Raw genomic sequence first — 18,600 nt, forward strand, 5'->3', positions numbered from 1 at the left:
CAATGGAAAAAAGAAATTTCTTCAACAAATGGTGCTGGTCTAAATGGATGCTGGCATGCAAAAGAATGCAAATAGATCCCTATCTATCACCATGCACAAAACTCAAGTCCAAGTGGATCAAAGACATCAACATAAATCCAGTTACACTGAACTTGACAGAATACAAAGTGGGAAGTAGCCTTGAATGGATTGGCACAGGAGACCACTTCCTGTATATAATACCAGTAGCACAGACACTGAGATCAACAATTAATAAATGGGACCTCCTAAAACTGAGAAGCTTCTGTAAGGCAAAGCACACTGTCGGTAAGACAAAACAGCAGCCTACAGAATGGGAAGAGATCTTCACTACCCCACATCTGACAGAGAGCTGATCTCCAAAATAATGAACTCAAGAAACTAGACATCAAAATACCAAATAATCCAGTTAAAAAATGGGGTACAGATCTAAACAGAGAATTCTCAACAAAAGTATCTCAAATGGCTGGAAGACATTTAAGGAATTGCTCAAATCCTTAGTCATCAGGGAAATGAAAATCAAAATGACTCTGAGATACCATCTTACACCTGTCAGAATGGCTAAGATCCAAAACAATGATGACAGCTTATATTGGAGAGAATGGGCAGTAAGGGGAACACTCTTCCATTGCTGGTGGGAATGCAAACTTGTACAGCCACTTTGGAAATTAGTATGGCAATTTCTCAGAAAATTGGTAATCAATCTACCTCAAGACTCAGTGATACCACTCTTGGGCATATACTCAAAGGATGCTCAATCATACCACAAGGACACTTGCTCAACTATGTTCACAGCAGTATTATTCGTAATAGCCAGAACCTGGAAACAACCTAGATGGCCCTCAACCGAAGAACAGATAAAGAAAATGTGGTACATTTATACAATGGAATATTACGTAGTTGTAAAAAAATGACATCATGAAATTTTCACGCACATGGATGGAACTAGAAAAAAAAAAATCATTCTAAGTGAGGTAACCCAGACCCAGAAAGACAAAAATGGTACATACTCAACTTATAAGTGGATATTAGATATAAAGCAAAGGACAACCAGGCAACAATCCACAACCCCAGGGAAGCTAGGTAACAAGGAGGACCCTGAGCAGGACACATGGATTGTCCTGGGAAAGAGAAATAGATGAGATATCCTGGGTAAACTGGGTGTGGGGGATGAGGTAGAGGGGAGGGGATGGCCAAGCTTGGCGAGGGATGGAGAGGGAACAATGAAAGAGATTGATAGAGGGGGCCATTACAGGGTTAGGGAGAAATCAGGTGCCAGGGAAACTCCCAGGAATCCACAAGGATGACCCCAGCTAAGACTCCTAAAATAGTGAAGAGGGTGGCTGAATTGGCCCTCTTCTGTAATCAGACCAGTGACTACCCTAATTGTCATCATAGAACCTTTATCCAGTAACTGATGGAAGTAGATGCAGATTCACAGCACTGGGCCAAGCTCCAGGGGTCCAGTTGAAAAGAGGAAGAATTGTACAAGCAAGGGGGGTCAACATCATGATGGGGGAACCCACAGAGACAGAAGACCTGAGCTAGTGGGAGCTCAAGGACTCTGGACTGACAGCTAGGGAGCCTGCATGGGACTGACTTAGGCCCTCTGCATATGGGTGACAGTTGTGTAGCTGTCTGTTTGCGGGGCCCCTAGCAGTGGGACCAGGACCTGTCCCTAGAGCATGAGCTGGCTTTTTGGAATCTATTCTCTATGGTGGGATGCCTGGCTCAGCCTTGATGCAGGGGGGAGGAGCTTGGTCCTGCCTCAACCTGATATGCCATGCTTTGTTGACTCCCATTGGAGGCTTTACCCTTTCTGAGGAGTGGATGGGGGGGGGGGAGTAGAAAAAAGGTGGGGGGAGGGGAAGGGAAGAGAGGAGGGAGGGCAAACTGTGGTTGGTATGTAAATAAAAATTTAATTAAAGAAAAAAATTTATGGTGATATTTTATTGTGCTGAAATGTGATTTTATGTGTATGTTAATAAATAAAGTTGCCTGGGGATCAGAGCTAAAAGTGAGCTATTTAGTAGAAGTCTGGCAGGCAAGCGGTGACACGATCTTTTAATCCCAGTACCAACCATAAAGACCTGGAGGTCTGTATAGACAGGCAGTGACGGGGAAATCATGTGGCTGGGTTTAGGGCCAATGAGAAGGCAGAACAGAAAGGCAATAAAAAGACAAGTCAGACATTAGAAGCTCTCTCTCAGGGGAAGTGACCGCTGTGAGTGGTAAGCCAAAGGGGAACGTGGCTCTTTGCTAGTGCTCTGATCTCTTAGGCTTTAACTCTGTATTTGGCTCTGTGTTTCTTATTTACTAAGACCATTTAGAATTTCATCTACAGAAATTATATATATAAAATCTCAAAAAGGCAGAAGGCCCACTCCGTAACTCTCTCTAAAGGAAAGCATTATCCTAACACCAGAGCCAAAGATGTAAGGAAAACTACAGAGCAATACCTCGAATGAACACAAATGCAAAAATCCTCATCAAAACTGATAAATTCCAATAAGGTATAAAAAGAATTACTTGTTAGGACCAGATGTGATTTATCCCAGGTGTACAAAGCTGGTCCTAAATCTACTGAGGGCTACATATCAACAGGTAGAAAAACCATGTGATTCTAGCAATGGCTGCATAAAAGGTATCAGACAACATCTAACAGCTATTCATGATAAAACCATCAGAAACTAGCAGGAGGAATATCTTTAAAGTACCACACTCCCCTACTCAAAGTGCAAGCTACATGAGTCACCTCTTCTTCCAAATACTACAGGATAGAAGGGGGAGGGACAACTTTACAGTAGGAAAACTCTGACAAGCACACCTTAGCCAAGAGATCAAGGTCAACAGCAAAGCTGCAAACTATGTAGTGTGTAGCCTTGTACAATGTGATGAAAATGATATGTACCTCTGTGAATTTCCTTCCCAGAATTTAGAACCATGTTCTAAATACAAAAAGGTCAGTAAGTACTTGTTGCACAAGCATGAGAACCCGAGTTCAACCCCCAGCACCCACAGAAAAGCAAAGTGTGGCAGCCCAAGCCTGTAACCCAGTGTCAGGGAAGAAACAAGAGGATTCCTGGGGCTCCCTGGCCAGCTATTCTAGCTGGATCAGGGAACTCTAGGTTCAATAAGAGACTGTCTCAAAAAGTAAGACCAAAGAGTTATGCAGGAAGACACCAGACATTATTCTCTGCCCTTTACCATGGACGTGCACAAATGCACAACATAAACACAGCCACACCCACACATACACACCTCACACAAGAAAACATCAAAACCCAATACAATAATTTCTTACAAAACTCCTCAACAGTACTCCATGAAACAGTCAAAGTCATCAAAAAGGAGCATCTGAGAAACTCAGAGCTAAGAAACAAGGAGAATGGTAAATATAATGTGGTATCGTCTAAGAAACAAGAAAAATTGAGCATATTACGGACTTTAGAGTTTATAATAATGCATTACTAACACTCGTAGTGTTCTCTTTTAAAAACTTTTCTCACCCTCTTTTCTTCTTTTCTAGGAAGTGATAATATACAGGAATTAAAACCACACACACTACAATGTTAAATGAATTTTACTCTATCATCAGACTAACAAATCACTTAAGTCATATTAACTGTCTCACTGGGAGAAATCAGAAAAACTGGACACACTAAAAAAATTTCCTGAGGGCAGGAGGAGGGAGGAGAGGGGAATCTGTGGTTGGTATGTAAAATGAATAAAAACGTCTCTTAATAAGAATAAAAAATTCCCAGGAAAACTTGGGGGTGGGACACACACACAGAGAAAACAAAAACTGAAGCCATCTGAGTGCCTTCTCTCTGAAAAACCAAGATCTAGTAAAGTAAGGAAATCTGGCATCTGGACTACTGTCTTCCAGGTTACCTGCCAATTCTTACAAGGTGGTTAAGATGAATACGTATCAACAAGGTTAGGAAGGATTAAATAATGCAGTCAAAGGCCCACACAGCACGGGCATAGAGAAATGAGCTATCCTTGGCCTTACACTAGGTCAGATTCCAGGAGCAAAGAAAATATAAAACAGAGCAGTCTTTCTGGAAGCCAGGGCCTAGCTCTCAAACACCTCAGTCTCTAACAAGATTAGGACAACCAGTGGGCTATATATTGAGACCCTATCTCCCCTTCGTAAAAACAAAACAAAACAAACCACTGCCGGAGTCCTAGAGCACTAGAACTAATACCACTGTCTCCCATCATGAGACTGGTCCATCACATCTCACACTCCTGTTACCCCAGTTCTGAATTCACACTGCCATAGTGCTCTATAAATCTTTTTATTTTACCCACTTCCTTATCCCTTGTCTTCCAAAATTCCTAATTTGTAATAAGCACACTTATATACTACATCTATAGTATTTCCCTGCTGTCATCTGTCTCCCTTCACTCAACAAAAACCTTAGGCAAATGGTGTTGTAGAATATTATTTTAAGGTGTGTTATTTTTGTTTATGATGCATTTGTTTAACTCTGTGTTACTGTGCTTGTCTAAAACACCTGATAGTCTAATAATGAACTGAACGGCTAACAGCAAGGCAGGAGAAGGATAGGTGGAGTAGGCAGGCAGAGAGAATATATAGAAGGAGAAATCTGGGAGGAAAAAGTAGTAGTCAGAGAAGAAGGAAGAAAGGAGAGAGGAAGGGGGAGGACTCCAGGGGCCAGCCACCCAGGTACACAGCAAGCCAAAGAGTAAGAGTAAGATTTTCAGAAGTAGAGAACGAGAAAAGCCAAGAGGCAAAAGGTACATGGGATAAGTTAAGAAAAGCTGGCAAGCTGGGCGGTGGTGGCACACGCCTTTAATCCCAGGACTCGGGAGGCAGAGACAGGCAGATCTCTGGGCCAGCCTGGGCTACTGAGTGAGTTCCAGGAAAGGTGCAAAGCTACACAGAGAAACCCTGTCTTGAAAAACAAAACAAAACAAAACAAAACAAAACAAAAAAAAAAAAAAAAAAAGAGGGGCTGGTGAGGTGGCTCAGAGGTTAAGAGCTGTGGCTGTTCTTCCAGAGGTCCTGAGTTCAATTCCCAGCAACCACATGGTGGCTCACAACCATCTATGATGAAATCTGGTGCTCTCTTCTGGCCTGCAAGCAACATGCAGGAGGAATATTGTATACATAATAAATAAATAAATCTTTAAAAAAAAAAAAAAAAGAAAGAAAAGAAAAGCTGGCAAGAAACAAGCCAAGCTAATGCCAGGCATTTATAATTAAGAATAAGCTTCTGTGTGATTTGTGAGCTGGGTGGAGCACCCCCCCAAAAGATAAAAAAACAATAAAATGGCTCATGCACTGTGATGTTTCTTTATTCCTATCACCACTTGCTGACTTCACACATCCAGGCTGACCTGTATATGTATATATACACATATATGGTGCTGGAGACGGAATTCAGGGTTTTGCACTTGCTAGGCAAGCTTCCAACACTATATTCTCCCAAGCCCATTCTCTTTAACTCAATTTCTTCCTGAATTCCACAAATTTATTTCTCATTCTCACCTCAGTAGACCACACCCAGGGTCATCTTGGGCATTATTAATGCCAGTAACTGATACCCTAGTGAAATCTCCTTCCCTGCCCCCTCCCAAATACTAACAGAAATTCTCAGCATCTCTACACTATGACTTCTGTTACGCACATGTTCACTTAACTTCATTCATGTCAAATTCCATGATTCTCTGGTACTTCTCTCAGCATACCTTTTAAAAGGCCTTATTTCCTTCCTTGTTCCTTCTCTTGTACTAAGATGGTGTGATAATCAGTTTTGTGTCAACTTTTGCTAGGCTGTCGTACCAAGTTATTTAACTGAACACAAATCTAGGAGTTATTATGGAGATATTTTATAGATGTTAGTATCTGTAGTCAGAAGACTTGAAGCACAGGAAATTATTCTTGATAATATGGGCAGATCTCCAACTGGTTGAAGAAAGATGAAATTCTGCCTCAAGAGTACACATCAGCTGCCACCTGTGGCCATGTTGGTGTCCGAGGATCATGCTGTCACCCGGGCCTGCACTGCCACCCGTAGCCATGGTGATATCTGGGCCCGTGCTGTTGCCAAGGGCCATGTCTGGGTTGGTGGGCCTACCACAGCCAGAGTCTGTGTTGATGTCTGTGGCCCATGTTACCACCATTAACGACATGTGTTGAAATCGGGGGTGGGGGTTGGGAGCCCAGTGCTGAGCAGGCCCTGGCCTTCACTGGCCATGGGAGTATTTGGCCCCACTCACCATGGGCACAGCAGAGCTGACCCTGAAGGTAAAGGTGCAGGAGAGTTAGCTCTACTCCTTGCCTGAGGTGGGGCAGTTCCAGCGGAGGCCCTGACTGACCATTCAGCTACCACTCAGGCCCACATCCGGTCCTTTCAGTTGGCCCACCCCAACATCTACCCCATCTATGACCTGCTGGAGAGCATAAAGTGACTGGTCCTATGGAACCAGAGCTACAGGATCTCCATGACTTGAGGCAACAGCAGGATACCCGAGAGGAGATTCAGTGAGTGTCCAGTATTGATGATGTACTAGAAGCCAGAGGCCTTGAACCTGACCAACAGTACATTACACAATGAACATTTGCAAGTAAAACTGCTTGGACAAAAGGGTATACTGAATGATATTCAGAAGTTTTCAATGCCACTAAGATGAATGAAGAGGTGATGGAGAGGTGGGAAAGACAGAGGAGTGAAGTATTGTTTTGTTAATTTTTTTCTGCTGTTGTTTTCTTTGCGGGGGGGGGGGGGGGGGGGGGGGGGGGGGAAGGATGCCACAAGGATGAAGGATGGATATGGAAGGACTGGGAAATGAGTGGGATTTGAGTGCATCATGTGAAATTCCCAAAGAGTCAATAAAAAATTATGTCTTAAAAAAAGTATAAATCAATCTAAAGCAGAAGTTCTCAACCTGTGGGTCTCAACCCCTATGGGGTTCAAACGACCCTTTCACAGGGGTAGCCTAAGACTATCAGAAAACACTGATATTTATGATTCATAACAGTAGCAAAGTGACAGTTATGAAGTAGCAATGAAAATAATTTTATGGTTGGGGGTCACCACAACATGGGGAGACTGTATTAAAGGGCCTCAGCATTAGGAAGGTAGAGAACCACTGGTCTAAAGAGTTCTCCTACCATTTATGTCACAGACTGCAGACCTGCCAAACCTCCCACTGGGAAATTCTTATCTATCTACCCATCTGTCTATACCACCTATTTTTATTTTAAAGATTTATTTAGCTGAGTGTGGTGGTGATGGCCTTTAATCACAGCACTCTAGAGGGAGGAACAGACAGGAGGATGGACTGTAGTGATATATTGTGTACCCTAATAAACTTATCTGGGGATCAGAGGATAGAGCCAGCCACTGGACTAGACATAGAGGCCGGACAGTGATCACTTGGGAGTCAGAGATCTGTCTGCATCTCTGAGAGTTCAAGGCCACACTGGGAACAGAGTCAGGCAATGGTGGCACACACCTTTAATCCCAGCACTTGAAACCTCATGCCTTTGCTTGGAAAGCACACATGCCTTTAATCCCAAGATGTGGCATGGCTGGATAGAGAATGGTATACAAGGCATGAGGAGACAGGAACTAAGTGCAGTTCAACTGAGACCCTCAGGGGTGAGGACTCAGAGGCTTTCAGTCTGAGGATTCATGGAAACAGGATCAGCTGAGTTGTCATCCAGGTGAGGTTGGCTGTGGCTTGTTCTGTTTCTCTGATCTTTCAGCTTTCACTCCAATATCTGGCTTCAGGTTTTGGGGTTTTTTTTTGTTTTTTCTTTTCGTTTTTTTTTTTATTAATAAGACCTTTAAAAAATCGTGTTACAATGGACCTCTGAGTTCAAGGCAAGCACAGTATACAAACTGAGTTCTAGGCCAGCCAAGGACACATAGTAAAGATCCAGTCTCAAAAAAATTAACTAATATTAATTAGAGATTTGTTTATTTCTTTATATATCGGTCTTTGCTTGCCTGTAGGTACACCACATGCATACTTCATACCCCCGCCCCCAAATCTGATCTCCTGGAGTTTACAGACAGGTGTGAACCACATCATGTGGGTCCTCATGTGGGTCCTGGGAATATAACCTGGGTCTTCTGCAAGAGCCACTGAGCTATCTCTCCTTTTACTGGTTTTGATGTTCATAAGAATTGTGTTAAACATGGCAAAGCCTCATCCTGAATAAATCTGAATGCCTTACCTGTACTTCTTTACAATCAGTTAAATAATGTAGTATTTGGGAGTTGGGACGAGGTCACAAACCAGGTTAATAGTCTTAAATTCAAGATTTCAAACCTTAAATGAACAATCAATACCACCTGGCAAAGTGCTTCAAACCCCCTACCCTCACATGCTCTTCTGCTTGCCTGAATGACCTACTTCATTGAAAAGACAAAAACCACAGAGATCAGAGTCAGAGGCATGTCTTCACCTTTGAACACCAAGGTTCCTTTGAAAAGCACAAACTGATTCGACTCCCTCATCTGGTAGAAAGCATCAATCCTCTGACAAGGGCCAAATATGCCCTTTTCTGAATATGCCCATTTTCACTCACTTTTTGCACCCCACAGTTTCCTCCTTTAAATGTCTGCATCCACTGTGTATGAATTTGCTTTTTTCTTACTCTAAAAATAAAAACCAAAAAAACAAACAACAACAAAAAAACCCACTTCACCATTTAATCAACTTTAATTTAGCTTCTTTCTTATTTAAATAAACTGTTCATAGAGATCACCATCAACTTCCCAGAAATCTCTGTAACCTGTTTCCTCATCTGTAAAGTGGGTTAGCATGCTTCAGGTCATCATGGGATGCTTAAAACAATGTACATACGTAAAGCACTAGAACAGTACTTGGAACACGGTGAACCTGTGTCAGTATCAACTATTTATATCACTAGCATACTCTGGGAATCCCATTTTCTCTGAGTTATACCCACCCTCTCCCCTGGCTTACTCAACAATGTGTGGGTTCTTCAGTAGTAAGCTACTTCAGCTTCTAAGGGCCAGGGTCAGGTAGGATGGTCAGCGAACAATGTAATAATTCTTCTGGAGTTCAGCCAAGTATCTTCAATCAAGGATGAGACCAGAAACCTCAGAGTCAAATCAAACTTATTCTCTTTACTTCACCCATGTTTTTCTGACATGTTTATTTTTGTCAAATTCACTTTTCTAAGCATAATACCTTCCCAGGAACACTCACTCCTTATCACATATGTAGATCTTAATCTCTAAATTGACTGCATGCTTCTGATAGAAGACTAAGCTACATTTAAAAAAATTAACTCTAGGTGGTAGGCACACAGTAGTCGATATATGTGATCAAATAGGAAACAACAAAGCTTGTTACTAAACCTGTGCTCACCATCAAAGACTGCTAATATCCCCATTTAACATATGGCAAGAAAAACAGAAGAAAATTTTAAACAAAAAAATTACAAAAACACTGGGGCTGGAGAGATAGCTCAGAGGTTACAATCACTTGCTGCTCTTCCACAGAACTTATTTGGTTCTCAGCACCCACATGGTGGCTCACAACTGTCAATAACTCCAGTTCCAGAAGATACAATGCCCTCTCTTGTCAATGCAGGCATGTGGTGCATAGGCTTACAGGCAGGAAAAATACTCATACATATATGTAAATAAATCTGAAAAAAAAAAAACCTTTAAAATGCTATTGAGAATCACCAAAGAGACTTAAACAAGTAGTAAAAATTTTCCATGGCATCGTACCATTGGCATTTCTCTCATAAATACAAAAACCAAAACTTCATGGCAAATTGAATGTATGTAATTGAATTCAGGCATATCTGGGAGTGAGTGGAGAAAATGTCAACCAGTGTGAAAACTCTCTCAGGACTGGAATTGTTCTCTATCATTTTGGTTCTCCAAATGTATACATACACAGACAAACTTTTATTGGGCTATGCATATATAATGTGTTTGTAAATGTTATCCCAATAAAATAAATAAAATGACCTCAACAGAAATGGCAACATGATTGGCAGAGGAGGGACAGAAACCACACCTGGCAGATTAATTATGAAAGTTCACACAAGCTAGAGAAATGACTCAGTGGTTAAAAGTGTGTACAACTGGGCAGTTCACAACTGTCTGTAATGCCAGCTCTACGGGCGCTCCCACCCTCTTTTGACCTCATGAGCACACACACACCCCACCACGCACAAACCCAATCCCTCTACACATATATACACATAATTTAAAATAAAGATAAAACACTTTAAAAATTCATATGCACAAACAGGCCAGAAGCCAGAAAAAGAAAAGTATCTAAGAAAATTAATGAAAGAGCATTAGACCCAAAAGAAAGCACACTATAAACTACAGCATTTAAAACAGAATGACTTGGTTTCCAAATGCATAGAGAGATCAAGGGAATATTAATGGCCCAAGCACACGTGGAAATTCAGTAAATAATAAAAGTGACAGTTTAAATCAGTAAGACAAAAAATATTATTAGATAATGCTGAGGCAACTGGATGATTATCTGGTTAAAACATAAGGTTGGACACATGTATAAAATCATACCCTGAAAAGGAAGACAGCAAATTTGGAAAATATATTTCCAATAACCAGCCCAGAACTATTTCTCTAGAGAAAAAATAAATAAATTCTGCAAATCTAAGGAAATGAGCAACAAATTGAGGATAAGGTCAGTTCCCAAGAAAGGAAATATAAATAGCCCTTCCATGATGCTTAATCTCATTCCTAAGGGCAATGAAGAAATTAGCAGTTACCCTTACCCAGTGATGGTCTAATATGAAACTGGACAACTTTAGTGACAAATATCAAAACTACAAATGCACAAACACTCTGAGCTACCACTTTTACCTCTACAAGTTTATCCTACACATTTCTACATAATGTGAAGTGATGTGTGCACAAGATAATCTACTTGGTCAAAAGCAGCCCAACTGCATACCAAAAAAGAGCAAGTTAATTAAATTGCACTCCTTCCTTTTTTAAAGATAGGGTCTCAGTATGTAACCCTAGGTCTCACTATGTAGACCAGGCTGGCCTTGAACTCAAGAGATACAACCTGAAGCATCTGGATTAAAGCATGTGCCAACACACCTTCATGATGAAATTAAGCACTTGATGTTTGTGCCCACCCCAAAATGCATAACCTCCATAGTGACAGTGTTTGGAGATGACCATTGGAAAGTAATGTTAGATGAGCTCCTAAGAGTAAATTAGTGTCCTCAGAAGAGGAAGAGACCAAAGCACTCTCTGGCTATGTGAAAATGCAGGGAGAAGAAAGATGGCCCTCACCAAGGGAACCAACTGGTCAGTGTGAGAAATATATTCATTTCTGTTGCTTAATCTACCCTGTATATGGCATTTTATAATAGGAGGCCAAACAGATTAGACCCAAGGAATACTACAAAGCTACTTAAAAAAATGTTATTTACACAGTGATATGAAATAATCTATAAGCTCTATTAAGGGAGAAAAAAAAACAATGAAAAGAGTAAGAATAGCAAATCGGCACTACTTAGATACAAAAGGAAGAGGGACAGTGAGTATTCAATATGATTCTCGTCCTGGAAAGACCAAAATCCAGGGAAAAGCATAAAGTTTCTTAAAATACAGTGGCAAAATCTGACAAGAACTGGCAAGAGACTTTGTAATCTTTACTTTTGCCAGTGACTATAGTATCTATGCTTATCAGTGTGTTTGACTGCATGCATGCTATGTTCAACCTGTGACCCAGGAGCTTGCGTGTGGCTCAATACCAAATACTAAGCTTTCTTAAAACATTGAGTTGCTGCTGCTGTTGCTTTTTTGGAGGATAACTACAACGCCTAGTTCTCAAATGTGAGCCCTGTAGGTAACAAGGTGCTGTGGTCATTGTCAAAAGGTTGGATACACCAATCATTCCCATTACCTATCAGGATCTGCACAAAGTGGTAGACAGACTGTATCATTTTTCTGCAATTCACCTTACAGAAGAAGCCTTAATTCTGAAACAGATCCAGGGTTATTGGACAAGAGATCTACATTCACTTGTATATAAATCACCTTTGGAAGGATCCAGAGAAGAGTTTCCAAATGGACAAACTGAATGGCTGGCACAGAGAGAAGCTTAACAGTGTATCACTTTTTAAGTCTTTGAAATGCTCATTAAAGTCACTGTAGTACTCTGTCCAAATAGAAATGAAACGTAAATAAATTCTCAGTGTAACAAAGCCAGACTGCTTTGGGACTGGTTGTGGCTGCAGAGAGCCTTTCTCTAGTGTTTACAGCAGTAGCTTTCCCCTCTTCTATCTCACCTTCAGTTGACTCAGATAACTTCTCAGGAAGGGATTCACCCTCTCAAGAGTCCCTCCTTCACTAATAGCCTTCAGGAAATTCTAAGTCCTTAAGGTTTTTGATGCCCCGTCCCAAGCAAAGCAGCTGTATGGGGCTGTTCTTAGCAATATGGTGGCTGGCAGGCTGGGTCCTCTGAGCATCAGAAAGCTTCTCAATCCTGGAGACTTATTTTTGAAAAGTGCTCCCAGCACAGATCAAGCCTTGCCTTCGGAGCTTCAGTACAAGTTGGAGGACTCCAGGAAGAGCAACGTCTTCTCTCTCATAAACTTACTTCAATACTCTTTTTGGAAACAAATGCAGTGAGGTCTGCCTTTTATGATTTTGATTCTTCTGTACACTTTGAACTATAACCAAACATTAGGAAAGATACTTTCTGCACTTTATTAAGCGAGCAATGTTTTTTAAAAGTGGGCTAAGTCATGTTAAGGTTGGGCTATTTCGAAATGTGTCAAAGGCTCAAGAAATTCCTAATGAAATGGCCAACAATATTGCTTCAGTGTGTTAGGACACGCATGTTTGTCCTTGTCCCCTATGAAGTTATATTCAGACCATAGAAGGGAGATCAACTTTACTTCAGTACATGTCAGGCTCTCAAATCACTTACTACCTAAAGTGGCATAGAGTGGGTTTTCAATAAATTTGGTTTGTGTAACATCAGTGTTTTCATAGCTGCTCTCCCTAAGAAGGAACAAGAAATTTGATATACCACTTATTATATCCCCAGAAAGATGTACAGAAAAATAGTAACTCTAATAACTGTGTGGTTACGAGGTCTCTGATAAATTTGGATTCTTCAAGACAAAAGCCTCAGTAAGACTAAACATGAAAGATGAGACAGCATTCCATTTTCTTCACATGTGTTACATGATTAGAATTATTCTCAGCTCCTAGATTCCTACTTCATAGATATTTGCCAAAATAAATCTAAGAGAGCATAGGGAATACTCTGTTGTGGGAAATGGCTTAAAAAAAAAAGGCAACATGGCATTGTATCAGAGATTATTATTTGTTTTTGGAATGTTTCCAAATTTTAAAGCAGAGAGGATTACTGGTCGAAATGTTAACACAAATAATCCCAGTCAATTCAGATTAGTTGAGATTTTCAAACTTTAACAAATCCTCTAGAGATGTAGACAGAAACAACTAATATCTAGAGAACCTGAATACGCATTCTGCAGCAAAATTATTTTAAATTTATATTTAAATATAAATGAATGACATTTTGCATTCATTAAGTTAAAAAAAAAAAGTGGTAACGCTAAAACTTCCTGAATGCTTTATCTACCTCTCAAGGATCAAAGCAGTCTCCTACACCACCTAATTCATACCTCAGGACCCTGTGAGATGTGTATCATATTATTCTTTTCATCTAATGGCTAATAAAGCAGACTCAGATACGCTCTATAACCTGAACTAGCTATGCCACAGAATTAGTTACATTTGGAATATGGATTGTGACTCAGAGATGGTCCTAAAGTCATGCTGGCTATTTCCTACGTTTTGATTACTCAACTTTTTAAAGAATTAGCAAATTTTAACCAAATATGAAAATCTCTGAATGTATAACAGGAGACACAGGTATCTGCTCTAGTTGTTATATAACTCACAACATACACAAAAGACACAAATTTTCTCAAAGGTCTCACACACACAAATTCTAAAAAGTACATTTCAGTGAAGTTTGGCCTGTTCAGAGTTTTGCAGCAGGCTTTGGTAGGGGGAGGCTTTTCACATAACCTTTAAAGGAGCCTTAAATCCAGTCTTTGAACCATAAGCTTCTTCAGGTTAGTGAGCTCTCCATTTCCACATCTTCCACAGTTTTAGAGAGTATTTCATCAAAAGGCATGGTGCTATAAAACAAACAGAATTTCCCATTCCCATTGTGTAAGTCTGATATTAGTATTGGGATTAATCCATGGAGTCTATTTAATGATCAAAGGAATTTATTTGGGGGTAAACTCACAAACACAGGAGATTTATCATAGGGTCCGGGAAAGCTGAGCTATGTCCCACGCTGAACGGCTTGGTCCAAGATCTCAGCATTCAAAACCTCGAGGTAGTCAAGAAGAGAAAGAGCATACATGCATCCCTGGTTTTAGGGGTCCCTGGTGGCCCCACCCCAGGGGCCGGTACCTCAAGGTCATAGGCAGGTGTAAGAGCTACAGCTGCCTCACTGGGGTGGTGCTTCAGGGCATGGCTCAAACAGCTATCCACTAAATACTAGAGACAAATCAACAAGTTCTCTGATTCTTACTTTTCTTGCCGGAGTTTTCCACTCACTCAAGAAGGACTCCCATGAACAACTTTGCAGCAGGCTCCATGCTGATGACAAAGTACCAAGGAAACATGGGTATGATTCCTGGACTGTTTTATTCCCACCTTTTATTCCCACCAGGATGACTCATTTCAGTACTCCTGTCTCCTTTTAGTAAATTCTGAATCCTGACTCTTTCCTAAAGCCAAAGCTCAGGAGAGCTGCATTAGGGTAAGAATACACAGCTCCTGGATATTCAGGTAGTGACAGGGTCTGGGACAAGCATCACATTTCAAACAGGCAAGTGAGTCCTGTGTAAAGCTCCAGGGTTTTGACTTCCTTGCCCTACACAAATCTATACCACTGACTTATCAGTCTTCTAGAGAACGGGCACCTTAATGTCAGACATTATACTTATACACCCACAGTTAAGCATCTTGAGTATGGAGATGACTCAAATTTGTCAACTGACAGGCAAAGCAAAGCAACAAGAAACTGGCTCCTATTCGGTAGCCCCTCAATCACCACTAGGATGGTTTATGGATAGTTGTTAACAACAAATTACTGTTTCCCTAACCATCTAGTATCTTCTCCAGGCCACTTCCATAATATCACTCATGAAACAAATAATTAAGATTCTAACTGTATTCATTTGGTACAATTTATTTTTTAGCTTGTAGCCCAGGCTGGCCTCAAACTCATCTTGCCTTGGCCTCCCAAATCCTGGGATTACAGGCATATACCACCACATATGGCTCAATTTACTCTTACACTAATTTCCTTTGCAAGTAATTTCTCTCAGAGTACAAAGGGGCATGAAGTATACAGTTTCCTAATATGCCATGACAATTAAAGGGTACCCTTTACAAACTCATTAAGGGAACATATTTATTAACAGAACACACACTCTCTTTCAAACAGCAGACTGCTTTTTTTAAAGGGGGGTTTTCTTTGTGGCATGATGATGCTCCAGAATGGTATAGCAGTGATCAATGCATAATTAGATGAGTAGACTAAAAACCACTGAAAATATACTCTGTAAGGGCCACTCTTTTATGTGAATTAAATCTCAAGAAAGTTGTTTAAACAACAGAATTTAGGGGAAAAAACTAACTGAATCTATGCAGAGTCTGACTGTGAGCCACTCAAATAATTTCTTAATTCAGGAGTCCCTTCTGGAACCTCATATACTTAACTAGGTAAAGCAATAAAAGTTTGGTGCCTTAAGACCTGTATCTCATAGTAATAAAATCATTTTCTTATTTTTTCATTCCTATTTTACAGTAAATAAGTTCATCTGAACTACTTTCATATCGAAAAGTATTTTTTAAAGTAGTGGAAATATGCCAAAACTTGGATAAATTCACAGCATTTTGAATTTTAGCCCCATATGCTCTGTGAGTTGGATATGTACAAGTTAAAACCTGCCCTTTCTAGTAAGCACCTCTAAAAACGTTAAGCAATTTTAAACTACTAGAAATAAAATATTTGTAAAATATATGTGGGTGTTGTACTTTTCTACTTAAAGAAATCATAAAAAAAAAACCTTGAGAAGTAATAGTTGCAAATAGGATAAATATGGTTCAGTGGGTGAAGATACATTCCCTGAAAGCCTGGGAACCTAGGTTTGATGTCTAGAACCCACATAAAGGTGTAAGAAGAAAATCAACCCCACAAAGTTGTCCTCTGGCTTCCACATGCACACAGCGGCACATGTACCCTCCGTCCCCCAAAGCATCACGCACCCTCGTCAGTAACTTTTTTAAAGGAGACAAATGAAATCATGTTAGATTCCTAATGAAACACCACTGTTATGTCTAGATGCATTCACACATATGGTTGGAGAAAGTCCTTATCTAAAATATTGCAAGTGGACAAAGTACCAAGTAAATGCCCCTTATCTACAAGGGACTGTAAGTGTTCCAGAGTTTGGAGCATCTCTGACTTTCAAGTTATCATTGCTTAACTTTTATCCATGTACATACAGACACACCCCCTACAATCTTCTACTTTATTAACTACATACAAAAAAAATTCAGGTGTGGCCCAGAAGTGAAGCATAAAAACAAAAACAGTGATTCCAAACCCTCTTGTTGTCTTAACAGTTAGTATCCTCTATTAATTTATGACCCAGCCGAGTGACATGTGACACTTCTGAAACTTTGGGGAGAATTTAAAGCTTAACTTTCAATTTTATGAAAGCCAACGTGAATGGCTTCTATGCTAGGTGTTGGAGAAATGATGCAAGACAGGCCTCTAAGTACCATTTTGATTGCTTGCTTCCGTCAGACACAGAAGTAAACGCGTTCACGATCGGAGTATCCGACCTCCCAGGTCTAACAGCCTCAACAGAACTGAGGTAAACATTACCAAGGACAAAAAATTGGGGTAGTGGTGGTAAAATTTAAGAATGAAGATGGTAGATTTAAGCAAATCTAGCTCTTCTTCCTAACATTAACATCACCTTTAGAAGTTCCAGTAAAATGAGCCAAATACCTTACTTAACATATATCCCTTATATAACCGTCTCATTTAAAGGCACATCTATTCTATTCCAAAGTACCCTATTCTTAAGGGTCTTTCTCTTGGCCTTCACATCCTCTCCATCTGGATACAGTACTAACAGTTGCTGAATGAATGAATGAAATAAACAGATGTTCCCACTGACCAAAAGGTACTTGGCGGATGCTGATCTCAAAAACACAATAGGCTGACAGACCAGAATTCTACTGAAAAGAACATTTAATTTCAGAAGTAAAAATAGCAACTACTGGACACCGTGCAGTCAACATGTTATTAAATTCCCGGTGGTATGGGGAACTTTCGAGAATGAAATGCAAGGTGTTCCTTACGGTACTTTAAAATGGACTTGGTTCTACCGTGTCTGGACTGGGGACCCAGGCGCAAGACAAAGAGGCAGCGGTGGGGGAAAGTCAAAAGGTCAGCGCCAGGCGCCCCTCTCAAGGCGCGGCCCGCAGGCCGGCGCGCTCGCGTCCACCCGGCCCTTCTCGGCGTCGCGGCACTCACGTCCGCACAAAGAAACCGCCCACCGTCAAAACACGCTGCCCGTGGGTGCGGGAGACGTCTGTACGGTCGCGTCGGCCCGATCTCCGCGGGAGCACCTCCGAACTTGCCGCCCACCGGCTCCATCCTCCCCGCGCGACGTGGAAGAGGGCCGGAGCGGCGGAGCCAGGTCGCGCGGAGTGGACCACGCCCCCCGCTGCCCCCGCCGCCCGCGCTATTGTTCCCGCGCCGCCCCCGCCCCGCGCGCGTTCCCGGGAGGGGGGTCACGGCCGGGGAAAGGCAGCGGCCGCCCGGGCCGCGGCGCCCGCGCACTCACCCGGCAATGCAGCCAACGGCGACCGGGAAGCCCGTAGCGGTGAGCGGCGCCGTCCCGCGGTGGCCGCGGCCGCTACTCAGCCCTGCTCGCGGCTCCGCGTTCCGGCCGCGACGTCCGGCCTCGGCCGCTCCGCTGACTAACAGAGACGCGGGTCGTCAACGCGCACGCCCGCCCACGTCATCGCGCAGGGCCCCGCCCCCGCGCCTGCGAGCGGCCTGGGGGAGGGGCGGCCCCGGGGGCCCGGATTACGAAGGCGGGGCCCAGCGGCCGGGGGCGTGGCTACACTGGAGGGCGGGCGGCACTCGCGGAGGTCGCCTGAGGGCGGGGCCGCGGGCCGCGCCTGGGAAAGCCGCGTGTGAGGGGCGTGGCCGGGAGCAGCAGGGGGCGGGTCCGCGACGGCACGTGGCGGCGCGTGGCGGCGAAACACCAGTCCTAGCCTAAGCTTGCTGGGCGGCTCGCCCGTGGAAGGGGCGTTAGTGTTTGAAGGTCAGGCACGCGTGCCAGTGCACACACCTGAGCCACAGAGGATCCTACTTTGACAGACTTTTCCAAGGCCTACCACCCACCAAGTTAAGGTTCTCCAGATCCCTGGAAAAAGTTACTTCCTTTTTTCCCCAACCCCTCCTGTTCCAGATTCT

General features: G+C 42.3%; 1 protein-coding gene across 7 annotated transcripts in view; it reads right to left on the minus strand.

Moving 5' to 3' along the window:
* The window catches only part of Mapk8 (mitogen-activated protein kinase 8), a 75,567-nt gene extending 57,453 nt beyond the window's left edge, over positions 1-18,114 (minus strand). For 3 of the 7 annotated variants that reach the window (XM_059274125.1, XM_059274126.1, XM_059274131.1), the window contains exon 1: positions 17,963-18,114. The gene's annotated coding sequence lies outside the window, so the exon portion shown is untranslated. Of the gene's footprint in view, positions 1-14,331; positions 14,419-14,622; positions 14,639-17,649; positions 17,813-17,962 lie in introns of those variants that run through there. The other 4 variants (XM_059274128.1, XM_059274129.1, XM_059274127.1 and 1 more) reach the window with 4 other exon arrangements.
* Between the last annotated feature and the right edge of the window lie 486 nt (positions 18,115-18,600).

This window comes from Peromyscus eremicus, chromosome 9 (assembly GCF_949786415.1).
Source record: "Peromyscus eremicus chromosome 9, PerEre_H2_v1, whole genome shotgun sequence".
NCBI classification, from domain to species: domain Eukaryota; kingdom Metazoa; phylum Chordata; class Mammalia; order Rodentia; family Cricetidae; genus Peromyscus; species Peromyscus eremicus.